Genomic DNA, 14,576 nt, shown 5'->3' with positions numbered 1-14,576 from the left:
TTTATAATATGCTGCCTACCTTGTATTTTATCTTTTATAGTTTATTTAATCATTTTAAGATCTGTTTGGTTATGTAACCCCATTTTACTATTTTGTTGAAATTTTAAACCCTACTTTTATATGTCTTATACATTTTATGCCAATAAAAGGTTACTGACTAAATGACTGACTAAATGAGTATTTATTAATTTGACTTATTACTTGCCACTCCCAGCAGCCTGGCTTGTGGCAAGTTACAATAATAAAACCCCCACAATAAAATAGTAAAACAATAACCCAACCTTAAAACCATTCCTCCCAGCAGCAAGAATACTGAACCCCTCCCCTCTCTACTCAACAGCCTCCCACTTAGTACCTCAGGGTACTAAGGGGAGGGAGATATTCATGGGAGGGGAGATATTCATGGACAGGAATCTGCTGTCACAGCTGAGCCAAGGAGGGGTCCCTGATCTTAACTGCCCTGGCCTCAACCAAATGCCTGGTGGAAGAGCTCCATCTTGCAGGCCCTGCGGAACTGTGACAACTCCATCAGGGCCCTCAGCTCTTCTGGGGGCTCATTCCACCATGTCTGGACCAGGACCAAACTGTATATTACATTATATTGTATTATATTAGGTCACATACTGTCTTGAAAGAGAAAAGACGTGCTGCTAAACTGTCTTTGATAACGTTGTCCTGCTTCCTATATAGATAGCAATAATGTGACCCAATTAGAGATATCATTGTCAGAGGATGCAAGATATATTCTCACAAAAGCAAAAGTTCAACCTTGATCCAAAGAGACTGCTTCCAAACAAATTCATAACACTTTATAATAACGAAAATAAAGAGAAATAATTATCACAAAAGTCTCATATTCATTTATGTAAAGCATAAAAAACATGATTTCATGTCCAGTCAGCAATTTGAACCCAGGTCTTACTACCTTTTTCTTCCAGATTAACAGGAGCCATGCAGGACCAGAACTAAAGGACATGTAAAGCAGAAACTTTTTAATACATTACAATATGCTCCCCCCATTAAGTTTTTACTGAACTCCCAAACCAGAACACAGTCATAATCTTAACACCGGCCGCAGCGCCGCGGGCACCGCGGACTAAATAATGCCATAAGGGCTGGGTGGAAGGAGTTAGGGCAGGCTGTGTCCGGGATGAGGAAAGGTGCCAATTGGCCCCTCCTCTGGACTGACAATCGGAGGGCCCAATCGGCAGGTGCTTTGCACCTGCCAATTGGGCCCTCCGATTGGCCCGCCTCCGGCAAGGGAGCTACTGCGAGCCGCACGCAGCGCGGCTCATGGTTCCTCCCTTGCCGGCAGCCTGACGTCCTCCCTGGCTGACGCCCTGCCGCGTCGGGGGCCCCGCACAGCCCCGCTACCGCTGCTACCTCCGGAAGGAGCCACCCGCCCTCCAAAATGGCCGCGGCCAACAAAAACCCGCTGAGGAGCCACCGCCCGCGGCGCACATCACGAGACTGCCAGGGAGCCGCCGCAGGAAGCCACGGACTCCCTTCTCACCTCCTTTCCCTGCCCGCCACCGCAACAAGGACGCCGCTGAGCCGCCGCCCGCCCTCGAAAATGCCTGCTCTTAACGGTAAGCTTCCTGCCCTCGCCTCTCCCTCACTCTGCCCCCGGGACCCCTGCCATACTGCGCGCCGCGGACCATGCGGCACATCTCCCATTCTTCTCTCTTTCTACCCACTCTCAGGTAACACTGCCGCTTCCACGAACCCCTGCCCGCACCCCCAGGAAAGCTGGAGCGCCTACTAGCGCCCACTGTATTTTGGATACAATGGGCTTTATTCCTAGTATTAATATAAATGCAGCAAAATTCTATAATTGAAATATAACATGCACATCTTATATTGAGACTTTCACCCAATATCCAGGAGATGCCTTCTATCAAGATTGCACTGCTAGGCCATTTGATGCTGGATGATATGGTGCAAAGGTAATATTCTGAGTGCTATTTTGACCCTTAAACCAGGTGTTGTCAACCTGTGGTCCTCCAGATGTTCATGGACTACAATTCCCACGAGCCCCTGCCAGCAAATGCTGGCACGGGCTCATGGGAATTGTAGTCCATGAACATCTGGAGGACCACAGGTTGACTACCCCTGCCTTAAACTGTTTGAATTGTTGACAGGGGTGTATGGCGAAGACGTTTCTATAGAATCACTGAGGATCGGACATGACTAAATGTATAGCATCATCATCATCATCATCATCATCAAAGGAACTTGAATTATCCATCATGAGTATTGATGTAGACATTAGATAATTCTCCACCCATTTTTAATGAGCATCCAACAATATAACATCTTATCCAGAGAAGGAACAGCATATACTCCAAAGTTTATCTGGTCATGCCCAAGGATGGAGAGGAGCCATAGCAGGCATTTTATGGCTTTCTTGGCACGCATCACAAGTGTGTACCATGTGTTCAAAATGTAGTCACTTCAATATAAATTCCCTAACCTTGACCAATATGGGATCTGAATCAGTCCATAACTTTATCTGTCTGGGTGTCACTGGTGGAGTAGCAAGGCAATCTGTTAGTAAGACCCCATCATCAATGTGTACAGCACTTCAGTTAATGGTAGGCAACTCAAGGCATCTGCATAGCCCAATTCTTTTCCAGCTCTATATTATACTTATAGGCTCACAAAATGACACCACATCTCTGGATCCTTGGCAAAGTTATCTGCGGTGCAACTTTCATTTCATTTCAAATAACAAAATCAGAGGTTTGTGGCCTGTGCAAATTGTAAAATATTGTTATGGAATTTTTGAACTCCAAATATAACAGCTGATCTTTTTCAATCCAGCTGCCAATAATTACATTCAGCAGGGGACAGGGCTTGTGACAGAAATCCCATGGGTTTCTCAGATCTATCTTCCATCCAATAAGACACAACTGCCCAATTCCAAAAGAGGAAGTATCACAAGTCAAAACTAAGGTTTTATCTAGTTGACTAGGGGCAAAGCCCGTTGTATCCAAGAATACAACAGGCACTAGAGCTTGGCAGTGGGAAGAGGAAGGGGAGGAGTTGTCCAGTCTGTAAGAGCATGGGGTTGAATGTGTGTATTGTGTGGGAGGTTGTGGTGGCGTGGTGGCAAATGAGGGCATGGATGTGGAGATATGGGTTGGGAATGTTCATTGAGTGTGGGAGAGGACTGACCTTTGGGAATTGTGGCATAGTGGTTACAGATGAGCTTTCTAGAGCCATGTCTTCAGATATGTGAAGGGAAAATCAGACTGGAGACTCTTCTTAGGGGGAGGTTACATGGCAACCAGTTCCCCCCAGTTCTGCATCATTTCCCTACTTGTGGGAATTAGGCCACAGACACCAAAATGCCCCTCTGCCCTAATACACATGGGGTGGTCACAGTACACAGGTGTCACTGTTGATAAAATGTTATGTGCCCACATGCTTCTTTCATGGTTGCTCCTTAGAAGAAGAACGGATTTTTGTACCCTGTTGTTTACAACCTAAAGGAGTCTCAAAGCAGTTTACAAACACCTTTTCCATTTGTCTCCCCACAATAGTCAACCTGTGAGGTATGTGGAGCTGTGAGAGGTCTGAGAGAACTGGGAATGGGCCGCAGTGACCCAGCAGACCTCAGGTGTCTCAAAGTATTTTCCAATCATCTTCCCTTCCTCTCCCTCTCACTATTTACAGTTTCAGGCTGTAAGTATTTATTTAGATCTTCCTGCACTTTCAAGACTCATAGGACTGATGCTGGTCTGCTGGTCTGCCTGTCTGCACCCCAGAATACAAACAGTTGCTGGTAAGGGCTGGCCATAGCCCAGGAGGGAAACATTTGCACCACTCTCTCCCAACTGCAGGCAAAAATGACTCCTTTGAAGGCTGGACTCTGAGGCATTGTACGATTTTGAAGTCCCACCTCCAAACCTCCAGGAATATTTCCAACCCAGGGGTAACTAACCTCCAGGTGGAGCCCGGAGAGCTCCTGGAATAACAGCTCACCTGCAGAATATAAAGATCAGCTCCCCAGGCAGAAAGGGCTACTTTGGAGAGGGTTGTGGTAGAGAAGAAACATTTAAGGCCTCCCACACAGGTTGTTGTTGAATTGTAAGACTTGAGGCCTATTGCACAGGGTTGTTGTGCAGATGAAACAGGAGACAAAAAAAACAGTTTCATCTGCAGAATAATGCTGTGCAGTGGCTTCAAATCTGCAGAGTTGCAAAGAAGAAAGACACATGGCTTGGCTGTGTCTAACCCCCAGCCAGAGCAGTATTTTAAGTGAGAAGGGGCTTTTCCGTAGCCTCCCTTGACCACAGAGATTCATGCAATGGTCACTTCCAGGTTAGACTTCTGTAACTCACTCTAAGTGGGCCTACTCTTGGCTTTGACCCAGAAATTACAGCTAGTACAAAATGCAACTGTAAGGGTCCCCACTGGGACATCTTGGAGATATTCAGCAGATACTTCATCATCTTCATTGGTTACCAATCTGTTTCCAGATCAAGTTCAAGGTATTGGTTTTAACATTTAACCTTTAATACACGGCTTGGGCCCTGCTTATCTGCAGGACTGCCTATCTCCTTATGCCCCCCCCGCCCCCCGTAGGGCACTTCGCTCTGCGGGTTTGAATTTGCTGGCTGTCCCGGGCCCCTGGGACGTTTGCCCAGGCCCCTGGGACCAGGGCCAGGTCTTTTTTAACACTAAATGGAATGAGCTCCCTGAAGACCTATGGGCCCTGCAGGAGATTTCAGCATTCTGCAGGGCCTGCAAGATGGAGCTCTTCTACCAAGCGGTTGAGGCCATGGTAGGGTCCCAGAGTTACCATCGGTGGGTCCCTTAACATCAGTTAGATCAAGACCCTCACTCCCAATGAAAGAGAGTTCTTGGCCCCAGTCAGACAGTGGGAGAGGTTGGGGGGGGTTAGAACTCTGTGTGCGAGGCCCTGGGTCGCCCTCTCCCCCCACCCCAGCACAGCGGTCCGCGGCCACCAAAAGGTTGCGGACCGCTGGTTTAAACTATGTGTAAAACAGTACCGGCTAGATATCAGGGAAACTTTTTTCACAGAGTACTTCAGCAGTGGAATTGGCTGCCTAGGGAGGTAGTAAGCTCCCCCTTACTGGCAGTCTTCAAGCAGCAGCTGGACAGATACTTATCATGGATGCTTTAAGCTGATCATGCATTGAAAAGGGGATTGAACTAGATGGCCTGTATAACCCTTCCAGCTCTATGATTCTATTATTTTAAACTGGCATAAAGGGACCCAAAGTCTGGCTACTTTCATTACAGCCTGGGTACTTGCAACCTGACACAGTCATCTAACTCACAGTATGTCCTGTCCAAAGCCATTAAAGAACTAGACCCTACTGAATTCTGTGTTCTCCATCAATCTCAGACTGCAGGGCAGGGAGGAGGGGTGACAATCCTAATCCAAGTGGATTTCTTATTCAGGGCTCTTTCCCCTCCATCAACCCCAGGAATTGAATGTGTAGGCCTCGGGTGGGACTCAATCTAGAGCATGGCCATCTGGTTAGTGTACTGTGTGCCCAATGCACCTCCAGACACCCTGCCAGCCCTGCTAGAAGAGGTAGTGGCCTGGACACTACAGTTCCCCAGACTCTTAATTCTGAGAGACTTCAATGTCCATGCCAGGCTGCCACCCTCTAGAAATGGGCTGGACCTGGTGTCAGCCATGGGAACACTAGGGCTCTTGCAATTTATTGTTGGTCCTACCCATCAGTCAGGCCACACGCTGGTCCTCATTTTCAGCATGGGATTGAATGTGGATCTGGTTTCAGCCGAGCCCATGCCATGGTCAGACCGCTATGCTCTGAAGGCCCGGCTAAGGCTGCCACCCCCTCCTCAGTTGGGTGTGAAGCAGGTTTTAGCTTGCCCACAGAGACTTATGGATCTGATTGGATTCCTGAATGCTCTGTGGGACCCAATACCTCCTGGCACTTCTCTAAATGGTCTGTCAGCAACTGGCATGACAGAATGTGGGCCGCCATTGATGATATAGCCCGCTGAGGTCCTCTCCACCTCCCACTCAAGCGGGCCCCTTGGCACACTGGTTCCATAATGTTGGGGCCAGCCCAAAGAATATACGTGAATAGACAGCAACTTATTTTTGTTGTTCTCAACCATTTAATCGTGTCTGACTCTTGGTTGCCATGATCCATGCACTCTCTCAGCCATCCAATATTCTAGCGGGGGTCTATCTCAATCACATCCAACCACCATGCCCTTTGTCGGCCTGATTTCCTTTTTCCACTGACCAATCCTAGCATAATTGCTTTCTTCATTGAGTTGGATTGCATGTAATGGCCAAAGTGAGCCGGAGTTCGATGATTTTGCCCACCAATGATATATCAGTCAAATCAAATCAAATTTTATTACAGCAATTGCCACCCATAACAGAAAACTATAAACAGTAAACTTGGAGTACAAGATATAGACTTTATGCACTGTAGTATTTCCTTGTTTGTGACTCTTGCTTGCCATGGAACCCATAGAAGCCTTCGCAAACACCAGAGGTCAAATGAATAAATTCTTCTCTTATCTGATTTTTTCGTTGTTCAACATTCACAGCTATAAGTGGCTATTGGAAATATGAAAGATCTAACTAATCTACATTTGGTAGTCAGGCCTATGTCCTTGCTTTTCCATGTTCGGTTCAAGCTCATCACTGCTGAGCAACCCAAAGTAATGTGACATTTTATTTCCATACTACAATTGCCATTCACATCAATTTGTGATCCAAGAAAAATGAATTCTTGAACACATTTGACCTCTTCAGTAGAAGAAGAGTTGGTTCTTATATGCCGCTTTACTCTACTCAAAGGAGGCTCAAAGTGGCTTACAGTCGCCTTTCCATTCCTCTCCTCACAACAGACACCCTGTGAGGTGAGGGAGGCTGAGAGAGCCCTGATATCACTGCTCGGTCAGAGCAGTTTTATCAGTGCCGTGGCGAGCCCAAGGTCACCCAGCTGGTTGCATGTGGGGGAGCACAGAATCGACTCTGGCTCGCCAGATTAGAAGTCCGCACTCTTAACCACTACACCATCAATTGTTATTGAGACATGTCTGTTTTTTGCAATGGTCATCATTTTAGTCTTTTTAGTGTTAAAGAAAAGGCCAAATTTCTTACTTATTTAATTAACCTTTGTAATCTGCTATTCTAGGCCTTCCTTAGTTTCTGAAAAGAGGGTAGTGTCATCAGCAAAGATAATTTATATTCTTTCCTCCAATTTTAATTCCAGTGTCTGATTATTTGAGTTCAATCTCTCTCATAATGATCTCAGCATACAAGTTAAACAGGAAGGGTAAAAAAACAACCTTGGCACATTCCTTTCTCTATTATGAACCAGTCACTGTCACCACTTTTTATTTTATGTTACCTGTATACAAAGTGGCACCTTCAAAAGGCTTTGCTCAGAAGATCTTAACCAAGGGACTGGAGCAAATAAAACTTGAACTGGAAGAAAGCTGAATAAAGATGGAATAAGATATACAATGTAAAGCAAATCAAAGGTTAGATACAGCAGAATAGCACACCAACTACCCACACAGTGGCACAGCTCATACAATACCCTTATTTGTATCACCAAGTTACAGAATTAGCTTAGATAATTCATTTGGGGGAAGAGAGTAGTAATTAAATTAATAAGCTGCATCCACAGGTTGTAATGAAGATGGCTGTTCAGAATCAATAGATCTGTGAAACTTGGCTAGTATTAGAACATGTGTACACATGCATGCACATTATTTGATATTCAGAACTTGATGATTTGCAGCTAAATGTATGAACACATTATCATATAAAGTTGAGTCTATGGTGTTTGATCTATGACCTTTCAAAAGAAGTCATTTGTTAATGAGTCATCAAATCATGACCATACATTCATAAAACTATCCACAATCCAGCAAAATTAAATATGCTGAAGGGCAGAAAATAACCAAGCACCAATAGCCACAGATGATTTATCAAGTGAAATAAAATCATGAGAAATAAAATCTAAACTCTGGATATATACAGCACAAATCTTCAAAATATATCAAAGAGTTACAAGACCGGGTTATAACAGAGAATATTCGAAGGATGCTATGCGAAAGTAAATGTATTCTATGTGCAATTCAGTAACCACTAGCTTAAGCTAGCATTCCAAAGGGACACTTTGATTTAATAAATGTCAAATGTCGAAGTGCGTCCCACAATAATTTTTGTAAATAAATTGGGGGAAATTATGAACCTATCTTCCACACAATATGAACATGGACTTTAAAGTTGGAATTGTTTCGACAGTAAATTTAATACATTGCTTAACGTCCACTGGATTAAAAGACTTTCCAGGCAATATCTGTATCCATTCAGCTTTAGAACAATGAGCTCCTGCCTGAGCACAGTACTTACTGTCCTGTGGTTTAGATCGACTATCCATATATTACATTAGTGTACATAGCACAGTAGCAGTAATTTAAGAGTTCATCAGAGCAGGCTGGCAGGATCAGACTGGCATAACAGCAGTTAGTGGCATGGTCCAGCACAGACAATAGCTAAGCAGTCTAGCAGAATTAGGACTCATGCTGGCATAGAACAAGGCTAGGCTCTGAAATGGATTTGGTACATTACAAAATTGTGCTGTGAAAAAGCAGTACTTAGTAGCCATATGCCTATTTCATAAGTTACTCTTGGTTCCATGAACAGGTATTAAATGGCAACTATGTTACATCTATTTACAATATCCTGCATAACACAGCATTATAATAACAGCAAAAAGATGAACATATCTGGAATCAGTTGGAATTGACATAAGTCGCATGACCAGGCCCAGGCACACACCAAAAAGTTATTATCATCTTTAGGTACCTACCAGCCTCTTTCATTAAAACTTAGATGAAAACCAGGGGTCCCCAACATGGTGCCCATGGGTGCCATGGTGCCCACCAATAATTTTCCTGGTTCCCATCATTTTCAGAAAGCGGGTGGCAGCTTATTGACTGTCTAGAGGATTGGCTGTAAAGACCTTTAATAAGTTGCTGCAGAAGCAACTGTGTGCCTGAAGGCGAACTGTGTGTATGGGGGGGGGGCATTTTTAAACAATATGGTAATCTTAAAAGACATCCTGTTAAAAAGACCTTCTCCCTGAAATGCTGAAGAGTTACTATTAGAGTTATGCATTACCTTATTCCCTCACATTTTGTGGCTGGCTCTACCTCCTGCAACAGCCATTTTGTGCTTGTGACCACCACCCTGTGTTAGAATGTTAGGGATCCCTAATGTACATCACAGTTAAATCAAATTTAGATTTAAATAATCTTGAAGGATGGAAGATGTCCCCAACAAGTCTCAATACATAAAGATCTTAAACTAATGGCAAGATAAAATAATTTAACCCTTTGATAAATACCACAGAATTATATTAAGGGTATATCAGAACTGTTGAATCAGAACTCCACTGAACCCCACAGGCCAAAGGCCATGAGGTAGAACAGGAATCCCTTAGCATCACCTTCCAGTACTGGTTTTCCAGACATAACTTGAACCACTGCGCTGAGAGGTAGTCCATGAGACTGCTGCCATCAAAGGTCACTGAGAGATCCAGCAGAATTAGGGCCGCATTCTCGCTGTCTAGTTTTCAGTAGAGTTCAACAACCAAAGTGACTAAAGCAGTCTCTGTACCAAATCCTGACTTAAGGATGAATGTAATAGGGTCTAGAAAATCAGTCTCCTCCGAGAAGCAACCACCCATTTTACCCAAAAATTGAAGGTTTGAGACTGGCGGGAAGTTTTCAACATGATAGCACTCTAGAAGGGTCTTTTCAGAATAGGTCTAAAAATTGCCTTTTTAAGCACAAGGGACATTTAATTACCTGGCCACCCACTAGGAGATTTTATCAGCCAGGAAGAACAAGAGTCAAGGACATAGTTGGTAGGCTTCACCTCTCTGAGCAACCTGTCCACAACTTAAAAGATATCCATATAAATAAGACAAGCAAATGCCAAAAGTGCATCATCTGAACATCCATCCTATCCAGAGCAGATCTGTCTATAATAAATAGCAAAGTGATCATAGTGGGCTGTAATGTGGTCAGGGTTCAGCTCTGCCGTGGCGAGCCCAAGATCACCCAGCTGGCTGCATGTGGGGGAGTGCAGAATAGAACCTGGCTCGCCAGATTAGAAGTCCGCACTCCTTCAGGAGAATCCTAAGTGATTCTCAAGATGGCACCCATGAGCATTACCCACCAGGGATTCTCCTGAAGCTCAACTATGTGCTTGGGGAACATAGGTGCGGTCTTTCCTAGTAGTTCAAGTTCAGGAAAAGTTCTTCACACCTAACCCCACTATTTCTGTCAAACATTTTTGAGCCCAAAGAATTATGGCTAAGTAGCCAACACAGGAAGGTTACAGATTCATCTTCAGCCAAATACAACTTTGCGTGTTTCAACAATGGCATATGAAATCTAGTTCTGAATTTCATAGCGGGACTGATCCATTTAACTTGGAATAAATAATCAAGTATTGCATAGTAGAATGTAGTGATTTAAGAAATCTCACAAAGGATATCTGAAAAGTAGCAATAATATCTTAAGAGACATCAACAGAGAGACCAGAAGACAGACTTAGCGAAAAGACGTTCCCCAAATATGGCTATAGTTAAAGAACATTCCTTGTGCTTACACCTCAAATCAATTGCCCACTAAATCTTTTTTTCTTTGCTTTACCTCCCAACTAAAAGCAACAGTATCAGGCCCAATAAAAAAAAAGATCACAAGAAGGAAATCATACCACTAAAGCAACCAAGAGTGTTCTCTCTCTCCCCCCCTCCCTAATTTGCAACGAGTTTAACTCATGTACAGAATCTCATCTGCAAACTGCTCCGCAGGAGCGGTAAGAATTAAGCCCTAAGGGCTAAGTGGGCAAAGAAAGGAGTGGGGCAAGTCTGGGATATAAACTCGAAGGGGCCAATCGGGAGCCGCAAAGCGACTCCCGATTGGCCCCTCCGAATGTCTGTCTGGGGAGCCGCATGGGGGGAGGGGGGAGGGGGCGGGGGGAAAGTCTTCGACATGGAGAAAGGAATGGGAAGGCGACTGTAAGTCACTCCTTTCCCCACGCCGAAGCTGGGGCCTCAGGGTGGAGGGCGGCAGGGGCGGCAGGATGGGGGGGGCTGGCCAGAGGGCTGCAAGGGGGCCAGGGCCAGGAGAGGGCATGCTAGCGCCCACTGTATTTTCCTATACAATGGGCTTTAAATTTAGTCCGCATATATAAATATTTTATAAAATACTAGTTATAAAGTATTTTTTGCTTATATAAATGAGAGAGAAGACAATCTACGTTAGTAAATATAATTGTGTGTCTCATGAAAACATTGTACCATGCTTTTTATTACCCAAAGGAGTCTCAAAGCAGTTTACAATTGCCTATCCCTCCCCTCCCCACAACGGACACCCTGTGTGGAAGATAACGCTGAGAGAGCTCCCAAAAAACTGCATCTTGCACAAGGTCACTCAGCTGGCTGCATGTGGAAGAGTAGGGAATCAAATCTGGTTGTCCAGATCAGAGGCTGCCATTCTTAACCACTATACAAAGCTGGCTCTCAATACTATGCAATGTCCTACCAATTGTACATTTAAGGTTCCTTTTTTCTTTTAACCAGCTCATTGTGTTTTCCACAATCTGAAGATATCACCAGATGACAAATGCCTCCTCATGGTCTTAATGTGACAGGCATTTCAAATATGCATATGTTCAGAAACCTGTACTTCATTTATTTGTCAGACTCACACACATGTGCGCACACGCGCACACACAAGCAAATTACCTCCACATCAACAATTTGACAATAATGCAAAGTACACAATAAATCAATACCGTCCCCATACAAAGACTTTGTACCACTAGGTTGTATATGACAAGATAAATTGAAATCTCCCTATTGTGAAGAAAAAATATGCATCAGAGAATGTTTGACCTACCCTTCTGACCTTTTAGCATATTTTTCACATTTGGGTCACTTTCACATAGGATTTCCCTATATGAAAATTGCATCACCTCATTGTTCTGAGAAACATAGAGGTCTTATCTTGTGGACTACAATCCACCTTCATCTTGCTTCCCCTTAGCCCACTTTCAGTGCCTCAGGAGCTAAGTATGACAGTATCCATCATGATCAGAAGCACTGATTTGTAGGAGAGAGGAATGAACTCAAGATAATGACAGATTCTACCAAACATCAAGGTAGATTAATAGGCTTCATTCCTTTGCCAGGTTTAACAAGCAAATAACCATCAGATGAAAATTAACGGAAGTATCTTCATCTAATGAGGAAAGTTGAACAGAACTTTTTTTTTAATATTGCCACTCACTGGCACAGCAAGAAGTATTGTCAGCCCTCACTTAGTGAAATATTTGTGTTGCCAAGCAGTTTAAACAAATGCTTTTTTCATTTTCTTTAAAGACAGCCACCCACCCATGTTTTTCGAAGGAGCAACGAATACATTTCAATCCCACTGGAGAATGCATGTACTTTGGTCAGTCTCCCAGTATTAGTACAAAGAAAGGAAACAGAAGGAGGGTGGCCTTTATTCCATCTAATTTATTTAACTAAATAGCCAAGACTTGTTGAATAGAATTCTAGTGTTATAATATTCTTATTCTTTTGCTTTTTTCCAGTTGTTGCAGAATGTGAATGGTCACATAAAAACATTAGCAAACTTTGGCAAACAAAATAGCCTTTTAGATTGTACAGCCATATTAATCATGCCAGCCTATTCACTCATTCTCCCTCTTTTTTCCTTTTCTGCATCTGTTCTCTTTTGAGTCTTTGTACAGAGTATGATGAATTCAGAGGTATCATTATCAACTTTATGGCATATGTTCACTGCATGGCATGTTATGTCTCATAGTAGTTTGCCCTGAAGTAGAAAAAATTTGCATAGAGTTTAAATGTATGTGGTCTATACAAACTATAGTTAAAACACTATTACACAGTTATATGTTTTTCTATATGAAATGGTAAAAAACACCCATTTTTATTCTTCTTTAGGGCAACATTTTACTACAATTAAATGAAATGCTTAGCACCACTACTTCTTTGAAAAGAACCATGACCTACATAAATAAATAAATAAATAAATGACATTTAACTGCAAATATGATAAGATACCTATTTCCATGGAGTTATATCAAAATCAAATATGCTTTTTTGATCTTAAATGTGCGAATGGTTTCTCTTTTGTAATTCTTCGATCGGAATACAATTTGGACAAGCATTTTGACAAAGAAAAATTGAAGGGCTTAAAAATGAAGCACTTGCCTTTAGTCTTGACATTTTAATTTTTTTAAAGGAATTCTACTCTCCTCCACCATTCACTAGTGGCCATCACGGCAGATCCATACCCCCAGCTGTGAATAAGAACATGCAGCTCTCCTGAAACCAAAACAAGAGATGCTTTTACTGACTTGGAAAAGGGGGGCATTGTATAGGGAAACACTTGCATTTCTATTTCCTATGAGCTTTGGTGTCATCTCCCTGACACAGGACAAAGAATAGCCACCTGTATTAAGTGGCAATCTAAAAATAAATTAAAAAAACAGAAAAACTTTTACATGCAGGAGAAAGGGGAAAACACTGTAAGAGTACAGACAAAGCCATCGAAGCACTGAAGTAGATCTGTACATATACCTGTAATCATTAGATCATGCCAAACATTTATTTCATTTTTTACTAGAGAGTTTACTTAACTCTTTTGATTATTGGCCCTTCAGGAACAGGTACCCTTCCTTACAAAGCTTCTCAGCTTTGAAGCAGCATGGACTATATTTTGAAATAAAACCAACATTTTATACTAAATTCAAATCACAGCATATCTCTGAAAACTTTTAACAAACAGTGCATACAATGCCTTTATGTGTAAAGTAGTAAGGAATATAAAACTCCATTCATATTAAAGGAAGTTCTTGTGTTGGGTAATTAGAAGAGCAAATGCTCATACAACAATGAAACCTCCCCAGGTAATGAAACCTCTCTCATCGAGCAATTATGCATGCCCCACTGCTTCCTGTATATGCACGGGGGATAAAATCCTCTGGCACACATGGTCCGTCCTGCAGTTCACTGTGCACACTGACAACCCCGGGGCAGACAGATTCCACCAGGCTGCACCGGTGGCGGCAATGGAGGGGTGTCCCTGCATGAGGGTGAGATAGCATGGCAATGCTATCCCATAATCATAGAGGGTGACAAATGCTCCATATGGCTCCACGATACCATGAAGCTTAACAGGGCATTTCACGTCCCTGCAGGGACATCATAGGCAGGGGACACCATACACACTCCCTTAACGTGGGGCATCGGAGGCCCTAACATGGGCCAGAACTGGGAGGGGGCTGGGCTGATGGTGACGTCATGTGTCTGTGAGGATTTGTGCCACTGATGTGCAATTGCTGGCCCGGTGCATCCCTCCCATGCATAATCAGTCATCTGGAAGTAGCATGCACATCAATGGTCATACTGTCTGATATGACCACACTTCTAGATAAAAATCTGAGTGGCAAAATCCAAAACAAAAAGGCTCATTATAAAGCATTTAGAGAT

The 14,576-nt window shown here is 43.3% G+C and overlaps 1 protein-coding gene across 20 annotated transcripts in view; it reads right to left on the bottom strand.

Annotated features, from left to right (window-relative positions):
- SOX6 (SRY-box transcription factor 6) overlaps nucleotides 1–14,576 on the bottom strand; it is a 607,104-nt gene that overhangs the window by 427,240 nt on the left and 165,288 nt on the right. For 3 of the 20 annotated variants that reach the window (XM_077321668.1, XM_077321662.1, XM_077321667.1), the window contains one exon: nucleotides 13,296–13,409. The exons of the other annotated variants lie outside the window; for them this stretch is intronic. The gene's annotated coding sequence lies outside the window, so the exon portion shown is untranslated. The remainder of the gene's footprint in view (nucleotides 1–13,295; nucleotides 13,410–14,576) is intronic. 20 annotated transcript variants of the gene reach the window in all.

Source organism: Paroedura picta, chromosome 2 (assembly GCF_049243985.1).
Source record: "Paroedura picta isolate Pp20150507F chromosome 2, Ppicta_v3.0, whole genome shotgun sequence".
Taxonomy (NCBI): Eukaryota; Metazoa; Chordata; class Lepidosauria; order Squamata; family Gekkonidae; genus Paroedura; species Paroedura picta.
The sequence above is the reverse complement of the archived record's forward strand: the minus strand, read 5'-3'. Positions and strand labels throughout refer to the sequence as shown.